The 11,903-nt window shown below is 37.2% G+C and overlaps 1 pseudogene; it reads right to left on the bottom strand.

Annotated features, from left to right (window-relative positions):
- Positions 1 to 1,330: 1,330 nt before the first annotated feature.
- Positions 1,331 to 11,903, bottom strand: part of LOC109384833 (hsc70-interacting protein pseudogene) — a 77,123-nt pseudogene continuing 66,550 nt past the window's right edge.

Raw genomic sequence — 11,903 nt, 5'->3', positions numbered from 1 at the left:
GGCACTATATTACGCAAAGGAATACAAGCGTGAACAACTCAGGCCTAGCTCCTGTTCTTATGTCATTTCACTTACTCATTTGTGTAACATCATATTTGCACCTGTGAGATGATGAATGGCTTGAGAGGGTTTTTTTTTGTGGAAATAATATGAAACATGTATTTTACATATCAGACAAGAACAGGGCAAAGTAATCCAACTTAACTGCAGCATTATAAAAATCATCCCTTATACCACAGTGTAAGATTTAAAAGCATCTGCACAAGGGTACATGTTATATAAAATGTAGTACCATTACTGCTGGAGCTTGAGATTACCATGGTAAGAGAAATAAATCAGACAGAAAAAGTCAAGAGCCATATGATGTCACTCATATATGGGATATAAAACTGAAAGCAACACAGGAACAGGACAAACAAAGAAACAAAAACTCAAAGATATAGACAATAGTTTAGTGGTTTCCAGAGGGTAAGGGGGAGGGCGGAGCTACCCTTAAAGGGGGCCAAATGTATGGTGATGGAAGAACTGACACTGGATGGTGAGCACACAATGTGATATATAGATGATGTGTTATAGAATTGTATACCTCAAACCCAAGTAACTTTACTAACTATTGTCACTCCAATAAATTTAACATAATAAAAAAAAATAAAACATTTAAAAAGACAAATCAAAATGCCTCAGTAACCATATAGCCAACTCAAATTTTATCTATTTAAATGTTATATTTGCCTCCCATAAATAAAACTTTGCTTCACTCAAACCAAGCAATAAACCTTCAATACTGAAGTATCTTCTTTGCCGAAAGGAAAACACCAAGGTGATTAGTAAAGAAAAATGTAGGCCATCCTAAGGCATTAATTGATCAAATGAGTGATGGAAGGAGTACTGACTCTGGGTGGTAAACACATAATGCAATATATAGACGATGTATTATAGGATTGTACACTTGAAACCTATGTAATTTTGTGGACCATTGTCATCCCAATAAATTTTAATGAAAACAAAGAAGAAATTTAAAAAAAAGAAAAAAAACAAAAATGTAGGGTTTAACACACCGATATAATGTTTTTAAATATTTTCAAGGTTTTGTAAAGGGTTTAAAGATTGTAATTCCTAATAGGAAAACATTATGTGACGAATACACTAATGACAAACCACTGTAAAATGTTACAGCTGCATTTGGGGCAGAGGGGTAGGGAATCTCTGCAAAGCACCCCAGCTTTCCTCATGAGAGGGTCAGAGGGACTCTGGTTTGTATTATTGCGACATCCACTGGGTGATCTGCGATGCTTTTCCATCAGCAAGGGCTTTGTTTGTCAGGAGGGCATTACACTCTACCTTCAAATTTGCTGGACTTTTTACTGATGAGATTCATAACCTTTGCGTTGCTCTGATATTTTGTCCTATTTGCCAGGTTCTAGGCTACATCCGGGAAGGGCACCATAACTCTGGATCCAGCATGATTGCAAGAACCTCATGATCTCTAAGACTTTAATTGAGGCCACACACTCCTGCATTCCATGCATGCGCCCTCCAATCCCAGGCATTTGTCCAGGAAGATTACCAAGCATTCCCCAAGGAAAGCCACCTGGAAAAGAGCCATACTGAGCACCTGATTGTCCTCTGGCTTCTTCCTCCCTCTGGGCTTCTCAGGTTCTTCCAGAGCCTTCTTAACCCTTTCCATTTTTTCTTTGATCTCTCGCTCTTCAGGTTTCTTCTCATACTTTCTCCAATGTACTGCCATTTTCTGGGCTCTTGGTTGAACTTCGTTCAGCATTGCACTGGCAACTTCATCCTAATGCGATTTATGTGCAAGGGCAAGATCATGGGCTGCTTCTTCCCAATGGCCCAGAAGTCCGTGTGCTTTTCCTCGCCACTTGTAGAGTTGAGCTGAATCAGGAATTATTTCAACAGCTCTGCCACAGGCTCAGATGGCAGCATTTGGCGCCTGTAATTTGAAGAAGACACTGGCTGTCTTGGCGGACACAATGGCCAAGCGAGGATTCAGCTTGCTGGCATCTGTGAACAAGTCAATGGCTTTCTGTAGTTCACCATCATTTAGAGCATCAGTGGCAGCCACTTCTTTATCATTTGTCTGATCCATCATCTCCTGGGTTATCTCTACATTTTCATCTCCCATTTCTTGAGGGGATTCAGTATTTGGTTGAGTCTCACCTTCACTGTCAATTTCTAGATCACTTTCCTCCCTTGAGAGTTCATCTGTCGCTGTGTTTTCCGCCGCCTTCTTCCTGTTTGTTCTTCTTTGATATTTTCTTCTGTTTTATGAGTAGCAGGTGGCATTTTACCCCCCCCCCCCCCCGTGCTCTCCACCCTCTCTCAGGAAGCGCATTTCCCCAGTGTGCAGAATGCTCGGATCCTGCTTACACATTTTCACAAGGCCTGGAGCTCGCTCACTCTGAAAGCCTCCAGGGTGGGGACGCAGTGTGAGGTGGCAGGCGCGGCTGAGGCTGCGCCGGCCTGGGCATTAGCTTGGCATGACCTTGTAGAAGGGCAGTGGGCAGTTGGTTGAGCGTTTTCATCTGGACCTAACAGAGTCCCGCATAAGGCTGTGCAGGATAGGGAGCTGAAATTTGTTTTTTTAAAACTGATTCAGCAGACTAATAAAATACTTGCATTTCAAGTAAATCAGCTTTTTATTTCTCGTATGTGTCACATAACTTCTCTATCCCACCCCGATGAGAAATGAGTGGTGTAATTTACTGCCTAAATAATTTAATAAAAGTGATAATTAACAATCCTCCTAAGAAGTTAGAAACCTATTTTCATACTAATCTAGAGAAAAGAGATTTTACAACCACACAACATAACAGAGGTTTTTCTGGCAATGCAAACAATGATAGTTTTATGATTTGTACTTGACTGCAGAATTGGAGATTATAAGAAATTTGTGAGGAAGGAAAACATGTAAAACAGCAGGAGAAAAATTAACTTTTATGAATTAGTAGTCATGCAACTGAGCGATGTTGCTAGTGAAGGGGAGAGAGAGAGGGAGAGGGAGAGAGAGGCAGGGAGGGAGAGAAGGAGAGAGGGAGAGACTTATCCCAAAACAAATAGAGAATGCGCCTTCTCGTTAGACACATCTGGACATTGGAACACACTGAGCACATACCAGGCCACACAGAATTGTCAGTTATTTCCAGAGATTTTACACCAGGTACAGCACAATTTTTTCTTTTTCTCACAGTGATTATATTGGATGTGAATAATAAAAAGATAGTGGGAAAAATGGTAATTATAAAATACTCAGAACCGAGTAATGAAATCACTACATATTAAAATGTGTGGAATGCAGTACAACATGCATTTAGTGGAAATGTTTATGTTAAAGAAAGAAGAAAAATGGAAAACTACTGAGAAAAATGCTCCTCTCAAAAAGTTAGAAAAATAACCACAGGCTAAATAGAAACAAAATGAAAGGGAGGAATACGTACACATAACAAGAATTAATCAATAAAATTATAAACAATAATGTAACAAACTCAAAGCTTCTACCATTTTAAAAAATTAAACAGAGCATCTGACAAGATTTTTCTACAAAACATAAAGGAAAAATAAACATCAAAAATAAGTAGAAACAAATACAGAAATAATAGAAATATTATCATGAGAATACTATAAAAATCATCAATAAATTTGGAAAGTTACATATAGAGGACATTCTAGAAAATATACATCAATAAATTAAATATGTTTAACCTGAAGTTAAAATACTTCACTGACCAGTAAAGTAGCACATCTCCATGCAAAAGGGGTATGAGACCGAGGAGTTTTAAAGTTCTGCTTCTACCAATGTTCAAGAAACAGACAACTCATACCAAACAAAACTCTTTCAGAGAAGCAAAACAGAAGAAAATCTGCCTTATTCATGATGAGAATGGAATAACCTTGACATCAACATTTGACAGGGACAGTGCAATAAATAAAAAGTATAGGCTTATCTCATTAATTAGAATACATATAACAAACCTCAATAAAATATTGATAAATTTGAATCCATCAATACATAAGATATGTGATGCATCATAAAAAAGCAATGTCTAACCAAGCGTCATGAGGATGGCTTGATCTTAGAAAACCAATTACTAGAATTCAAAATTCAATGGCCATTTATGATAAAGCTATTAGAAACTAGGAATATGAGAGTATTTCCTTCTAAATTCATAATGGGTGTCGATTAGAAATCTATAACAATCATCATATTTAGTATTATCTCTTTAAAAGCTGTTATTTACAAGTCAAGATCAAGAATGCTATTTATCATTGCTACAATTCATTATAGTACTGGATTTGTTAGTCCATGAAATAAGACATGAAAAAGAAATGGGACATAAGGATTGTAAAGGATGTAACAAAATGGTAGTACTTTATAGATGTCTTGATTTATGACGTAAGAAAATCCAATAATAAATCTACACAAACTACTAAATCATTAAATCAATTACATTCATTATATAGAAGAAAATAATGTAGTTAAAGTATTTTCATATACTTCAACTACCAAATAGAAATTAAAAATTAAAAATTATCCATTCACAGTAGCAACAATAACAAAAAAATATACTCCTTAACATTACATATAGAGGGCCGGCCGAGTGACGCGTTGGTTAAGAGCTGGCTTGGGACACCAACTCTGAGCAGCAGGGCCCTGGTTCGGATCCCACATAGAGGGCCAGTGACGCTGCGCCCTCTACAGCTAAGATGGTAAACAACAGCTCGACCTGGAGCTGGGCTGCCGTGAGTCGCCAGTGACAGCGTAGGCTGCAGCCCCTGCTGCAGTGAGCTGCCATACGCTACAGTGTGTGGCCGGCAGCCAGCGTGAGTGGCCTGCAGCCAGTATAAGCTGCCAAGAGCCACCGTGAGCGGCCATCCAGAGGCCGGCGACGGATCTGCCTCACCCGGGAAGAGCGCAATGATAATACCAACATGAGCTAGTGAAGCGACGTCCTCCACAACTAGACTGAGGAACAAAAGGACAGCAACTTGTCTGTTCCCCTCCCCCAATTCCCCAATGCTGTTTCCCTCTCCCAATTCCCCAATAAAATCTTTAAAAAAAAGATTACATATAGAAAAACACATGTGATATCTTGATAGAGAAAATGGCACAACTTTATTAAATGACATAAATGTTGACCTTCCAAGCCCCACAGAATAGAGTGAACCCTAAGGTAAACTATGGTCTGTAAGTGATTAAGAGGTGTCAATGTAGGGTCATGCTTGGTAAAAAAACAAAAAACAAACAAACAAAAAAACAAACAAGCAAGAAAAAAAACAAAGAAAGAAGAATAATTCAAAAGGACCATTCCAGTGAGTGATGATAATGGGGGAGACCGTAGGGGAGGTGGATGGGAAATCTCTGTGCCTCCATCTCACTCGTGTTGTAAACCTAAAACTGCTTTAAAACATAAAGTTTTAGAAAAAAAGGAACCCTAAAAAATTTACCAGAAACATAAGAATTTTAGCATATTTGTGCATAAAATGTCATAGTATCATACTAATGTTAATTCCCTCAAAAATGATCTTGAGTATAATGTTCTTGCAACAAATTTCCAGACAGGGTTCAATGGAACTTAAGTAGCTGAGTTTAAAATACAATGAAAGTACTAAGAATAATTGATATAATTGTGAAGAAAGTATGTGAGATGGGGATGCTTGCCCTACCAAATACGAAGGCATTAAAGAACAAAAATCATTTAGAATGTGTGATTTGTCACATGGGTAATCAAATGAACCAACTGAAAGCATAAAAACTTCAAAAACTGTTTCATGTATGTGTAAAAGAAGTGTTACTGAACAGTGGTAATCAAATTGCTTGGGTTCAAATCCTGGCTCCTCCACTAAGTGGGTCTGTGATAGTGGAGAAAACGTTTGACCTTTCTTTACATCAGTTTCTTTGATTGTAGAATGGAAATATAATAATAATAATAATAATGATACCTTCTTCATACAAGAGTTGTGAGGATTATATGATATAATGCAAATACAATGACTAACATATAACATATGTACAAAGGTTGTTAGCTCTTATAAGAGCATTTGGTATATGGCAGAAGTGGCATTAGAAACTAGCTGTGAAAAGACGGATTATAAAACAAATTATGTGGAAACAATTTACAATCAATGTAAAAACTAAACTGAGACTTTGAAAATAACACCATAACCTCTCCATTTGAGATAAGAAAAGAAAAAAGTCATATTTTAAGAAATGGAGAAGAAACTGTAAAAGAATATCTTACTTAAACCTGAACAGGAAAAGATTTGTAAACAAGACACAAAAGTACAAATCAAAATGAAGACTAATAATTTGATATTAAAATTGAAATTTTCTATATGATAAAAGATATCATAATTTAGCATAATGATAATAATTGACTTGGAGAAGACATTTGCAATGTATATAACTGAAAACAATTAACATCTATAATACATACAAAATTAATATGAAGCAATAAGCAAAAGTCAAAAAAGCTATCGAAAGTATAGCCAAAGACTAAGAACAGATAATTCAAAGGAAAAGAAACATGAAAGGCCAATGACCTAGGCAACAGGCCCAAATTTGTTAATATACAGGGAACTGCAAAATTAAGAAATGATATAGCTCATACACTTCAATGTGGCAAAGTTAAAAAGTATGACAATGCCGGGCTGGCCAAGTGGCTCAGTTGGTTAAGAGCTGGCTCAGGACGCCAGAAAGCCCCAGTTCGGATCCCACATATGAGGGCCAGTGACATTGCCCTCTACAGCTAAGATGCTGAACAACAGCTCAACCTGGAACTAGGCTGCCGTGAGTCACCGGCGAAGGCGTGGGCTGCAGTCCCTGCTGCAGTGGGTTGCCATGGGCTACCATGTGTAGCCAGCAGCCAGCGTGAGCGGTCAGCAGCCGCAGTGAGCTGCCGTCCAGAAGCCGGCGACTGATCTGCCTTGCCAGGGAAGAGCGCAATGATGGTGCCAACTTGGGCCAGTGAAGCAACGTCCCCCACAATTAGACTGAAGAACAAAACGACAGCAACTTGTCTGTTACCCTTCCCCCAATTCCCCAGAGCTGTTCCCATCCCCCCAATTCCCCAATAAAAATCTTAAAAAAAAAAAGTATGACGATGCCAAGTTTTGGAAAGGAAATGGACAAAATAGACTCCTTTACTCTGCTGATGGGCATATAAAGTGGTAAAACCAATCTGAAGAGCAATTTACCTAATCAAGTCAAGATATACAGAGGGTGTCCAAAAAATGTATACATATTTTAAGAAAGGAAAAACCTGTATTAAAATTACGCTGATGGTAAACACTTTGTGCACCTCTTGTAACTGCAGACATCAAACGTGACTTGTAGTCATCATTTGTTATCGATATGTATTGAGTATTACAATTTTAATAGTTTTTTCTGTTCTTCAAATGTGTATGCATTTTTTGGCACCATCTGTATTCCCTAAAGTCAGCAATTGCAGTTCCTGGTACATTCTTTTAAAAAAACAAAACAAAAACCCAACACACTGGTATCATAACTCTTGTGTGCTGAATTGCATTCCCCAAAAATTCATATGCTGAAGTCCTAACCTCTATAACTTCAGAATGTGACTGTCTTTGAAGACAGGGCCTTTAAAGAGCTGATGCTGTTAAAATGAGACCATTTGGATGGGTCCTAATCGGATCTGATCTATTGTTTTTATAATAGGAGGAACTCTGGACATAGAGAAAGACACCAGGGATTCATGTGCACAGAGAAAAGTCCATGTGAGGACACAGTGAGAAGGCGGCCATTTGCAAACGAAGGAGAGAGGTCTCAGGAGCAACCAAACCTGCCAACACCTTGACCTTAGATTTCCAGCCTCCAGAACTGTGAGGAAATAAATGTCTGTTGTTTAAGCCCCCCAGCCTGTGGTATTTTGTTATGGCGGCCCAAGTAAACGAATACATCTCACATGTGCACAGACACATATACAGGGACTTGTATAATAATGAGAAAAGGAAACAATCTATTCATCAATAGATGGACAGAGGAACAAGTAAGTTAATTCTGAGAGGCAGTGATAAGAATCCAGTCTTTGGAGCCCAGTACAAACCCTAACTCTGCCACTTACTAGTGGTATAAACTTGCTTAAAGTTACTTGTTTTCTCTGTGTCACTTAGATTCCATTGTCTAATGGATAGAATAATATCTTCTTCATAGTGGAGATTTGAGTTAATACATGTAAAGTGCTTAGCACATGTCTGACACCTTGGAAGCCCAATGGAAATGTTAATATTATTAGTAAACTATTAAATTCATATGAAGAAAGTACAATACTTACTATAGAAAGGTCACAATACGTAAAATTAGACAACTATTCTGCAGTGTTTTATTTTAATAGGGAAGTTCCGACTCAAACACTGCAAAATCTTTACATTTGGGTGATAGCTAACGGGTGTTTGTAATATTACCCTCTGTACCCTTCTGCAAATTTAAAATACATTTTAACTATAAAAAGACGAAGTCCGTTCAAAGATTTAGAATGTCTAAAAAGTAATAGCTTTAGGGTTACATTAAAATGGTGAAACAGCCCGAATTATAAAATATCCACTTTTTATTGCGGAGCTCAGCTCAGTTCTAGAAAGCTCTACCAAGAGTTTCAGAAGCTATTTGAGGCACTTGAGCAGTCGGAAGTAGGCTAAGGACCAGACAAAGCATTATCTATTGGGCCAGAAACTCACACTGCATTCAAAGTTTATAAACCCAGCAATTTATTTTCAATAAGGGAACAACAAAAGGGAAAAACATTACTTTATCTCCATCAAGCGTTCTGAAGTGAAATTTACTCTAATTCTCAATGGTGAATAACAATTGAAATACCTCGGGGGTTTTTTTTGTTTTTTTTTTTTCCCTTTTTAAGAGTGAATGAAGGTTGGGAAATCATCAAAAAGCAAAAGGTGTGGCGGGGGGAATTGAGGAGGAAAATATTTTCCTTTGGAAAAAGTGTGACTTTAGATGAAAGAAAGTATATTTGTGGTTCAGCCAGGCAGTTGGCTATATTTGTCTCATCTTCTAATTAACTGGACACTTTTCCCATCTCAGCACCTTTTGCATTACCCATTTTAAAAATAGCATGCATTATTTTGAGTACTGGTGTCATAATATGCTTTTTATTTCAGCGATGCATGGCCTCAATTTTGCAATCATTCTGAAGACTGTGCAGTGTGTCACCATTATTAAATATTCTATGTTATATTTTGTGCACTGCTATAGACCTTCATGCCTGTTGATAGAATATACTATAAAGAAAGCTTATGAATTTATAAAAGTAGCATGTACATCTCATTTTAGCAATTAGGGAAAATCAGGAGGAAGGGTGGTGAAAACAAATTAATCATATTATGGTCACACTGAAATAACCATTTGGACCAAACTCTTTGATGTTGGCAAGGCCTCAGGTCCAAGTGAATTTCATTCTTCAAAGAAACAGTAATGTCAGCCATAAAATCCCTTTTAGTGTCCTCAAGATTGGAACAGTTAGACCATCCATAACTTCCACTTTACACTGATACTTAGAGATACAATTATATAAGTCTCATTGGAGAATATGTTTGAAGGCACAAAATGGCATCAGTGAGTGGTGTTTGACTACTTATATACATTTTTCCCAAAGTAGAGGATAGCAAAATCTGGGTGATGACTCCCCTTTTTTCTGACCTCAGTTCTTGGCAGATACAGAGACTTTATTCTCCAGAAAGTAAATTGATGACTGTGGAAATGGAGTTCTCTGCTTGAAGTACGTAACTGGTTCTGCTATCCTGAGTTCCTTAAATGACAGTCAGAGAACAGAAATATTTTCAGCAAACATCTTCTCCCCCCAAAATAAAGAGAATTGTTGCCACTGAAATGATACTTTGGTTTTACAGATGGAAATCAGATTGAATTTCAGAGCAAAATTTGAGTTAGTAACTCTAGGCAACTTTGTACCATGTTCCTTCCATCTGGAATGTCCTTTCTTACCATGTTCATACGTGTATGTTAAAATTCCACACAATTCTGACACACTGCCTCCTTGGAAATGTTATCCCTGGTCCTTCCCCATTTCCCTTTCTCTAGTATCTCTGTCTCTGCCCCCTGCAATGGCATAAGAAGAAGAAGAAGAAGAGGAGGAGTGGGAGCAGGAAAAGTGTCAACAACAACTCAAATAGATCTTATGTATTGAGCACTGATTGTGTAGGAGAGGGTGTGCTTCATATCCATGATCTCATTTAATTTCCACAATAACTCTGAGAGGAAGAAAATATTATTCCTAGGTGTTAACGATCCAAAGTCATTCGTCTAATCATTAGTGGGATCTACAATCAAACACTGAATCTGCTGGAAGCCATTGCACTCTGCTGCTTTTCTATAAGGGCCTCTGTCTGATTAATCTCTGTTTTGTCTGCAATACCTTGCAAGGAATAGGTGTTGAGTACCTTTTTTGACTTACTATATGCATGCATGTCATAGAGCAAGAGGATATAAGATATAACTTTCAGGATTAAAACTATCAAGCTGAAAATGTTATATTGCATGGAAATAAACTTTGGTTAATAATATTAATGACTTCTATTTTTATAACCCTTTCCAGTTTCCAAAAATGTTCCACAAGGTGTAAAAGACATTAGAAGTTCAAAAGGTAGACCAGTAGTGTAATTTTAACTATTAGTATAACAATAGCTAGGGAGTATACAGACTATACTTAAAAATAATTTCTTAAAATAAGTTGCTTTTGACATTGAAAAAAATAAGTTTTCTATGTTAGGCTTCCAGATACTCAAATGGATATTAAGAGCTGTCTAAAATACTCAAAAACCTTTAAGCTTTGTAAAGTAACTCAATCAGAAAGGTTGATTAACATTATTCAACTAACAATAATATCTACAATTATGTCATCATCATGAAATATTAAGAAAGCATGCCAAGACAGAATTGAAAGATGTTAGATAGAAAACCATTTTCATTCTCCAGGACAATAATTCTCAGTTTGTGCTAAAATTACATATCTCACTCGATTCTTATAATTTTTTTTTGTCTTTGAAGGCAAAAACAGCTCTTCAATATACACTAGAAAAAAAGAACAGAAAGTGGTATTGCTGCGGCAGCTGCTGATTTCATAACCCAGCATCGCCTTGACAGATACACAGCTGACCAGATTTGCTGATAAAATGGGAGGCATCCTAAGTTCTTAATTTACTGAACACTGTTCTTTAATAACTAGGGAAGACTTCCTCATACTATGCTGAATTTTGCAAACAGTCAAAAATGGATGGATGACATTTAATGGTAAATAATGCCAGCATTTTAATTGCTAACCTGATATTATCAGCTGTGATATGATGTGGAGAGCCTCACTTTTTAAAATTGAATAACTAAGAAAGAGAATGTGACACAAATGAAATGAGAAAAACGCTTGGCACACAATTTCGCCGTTTAAGACAATATCAGCAAAGACAATTTAGATAAGAGCCCCTGAAATGGGATAAAATTCGAGAAACATTTTTAAGAGCTACTACAAAGACTTTTGCTGGGGGCTTTAGAACAGGGAAACAGATGGGGGAAATAATTGTCTAACATTTATGTTAATGTACCATTAAAGCCCCAATTATCCAGGCTGCTTGGGGAATCAGGTGTTTGGCTTAATTTTTTGGTTAGCTGAGAGTTACTCTAAAATCCAATACTATTTCAGCCATTGTTGTTGAAAATTGTTCTAAAGTGGTTGAATAGTGTCTAGGAATTATAATTGCATTTTTTCTTTGTGGATCTTGAAACACTTCCAGGGCATTGTTTTTGGTAGATCTTGCCATATTCCTCAAGGTCATAATTCTGCATGTGCAGAAGTATGATGCTAGACAGGGACTCATGGGTAAACCTAGGATACTGGGAAATCATTTTT

Source organism: Hipposideros armiger, unplaced genomic scaffold (assembly GCF_001890085.2).
Source record: "Hipposideros armiger isolate ML-2016 unplaced genomic scaffold, ASM189008v1 scaffold_103, whole genome shotgun sequence".
In the NCBI taxonomy this organism is placed as follows: Eukaryota; Metazoa; Chordata; class Mammalia; order Chiroptera; family Hipposideridae; genus Hipposideros; species Hipposideros armiger.
The sequence above is the reverse complement of the archived record's forward strand: the minus strand, read 5'-3'. Positions and strand labels throughout refer to the sequence as shown.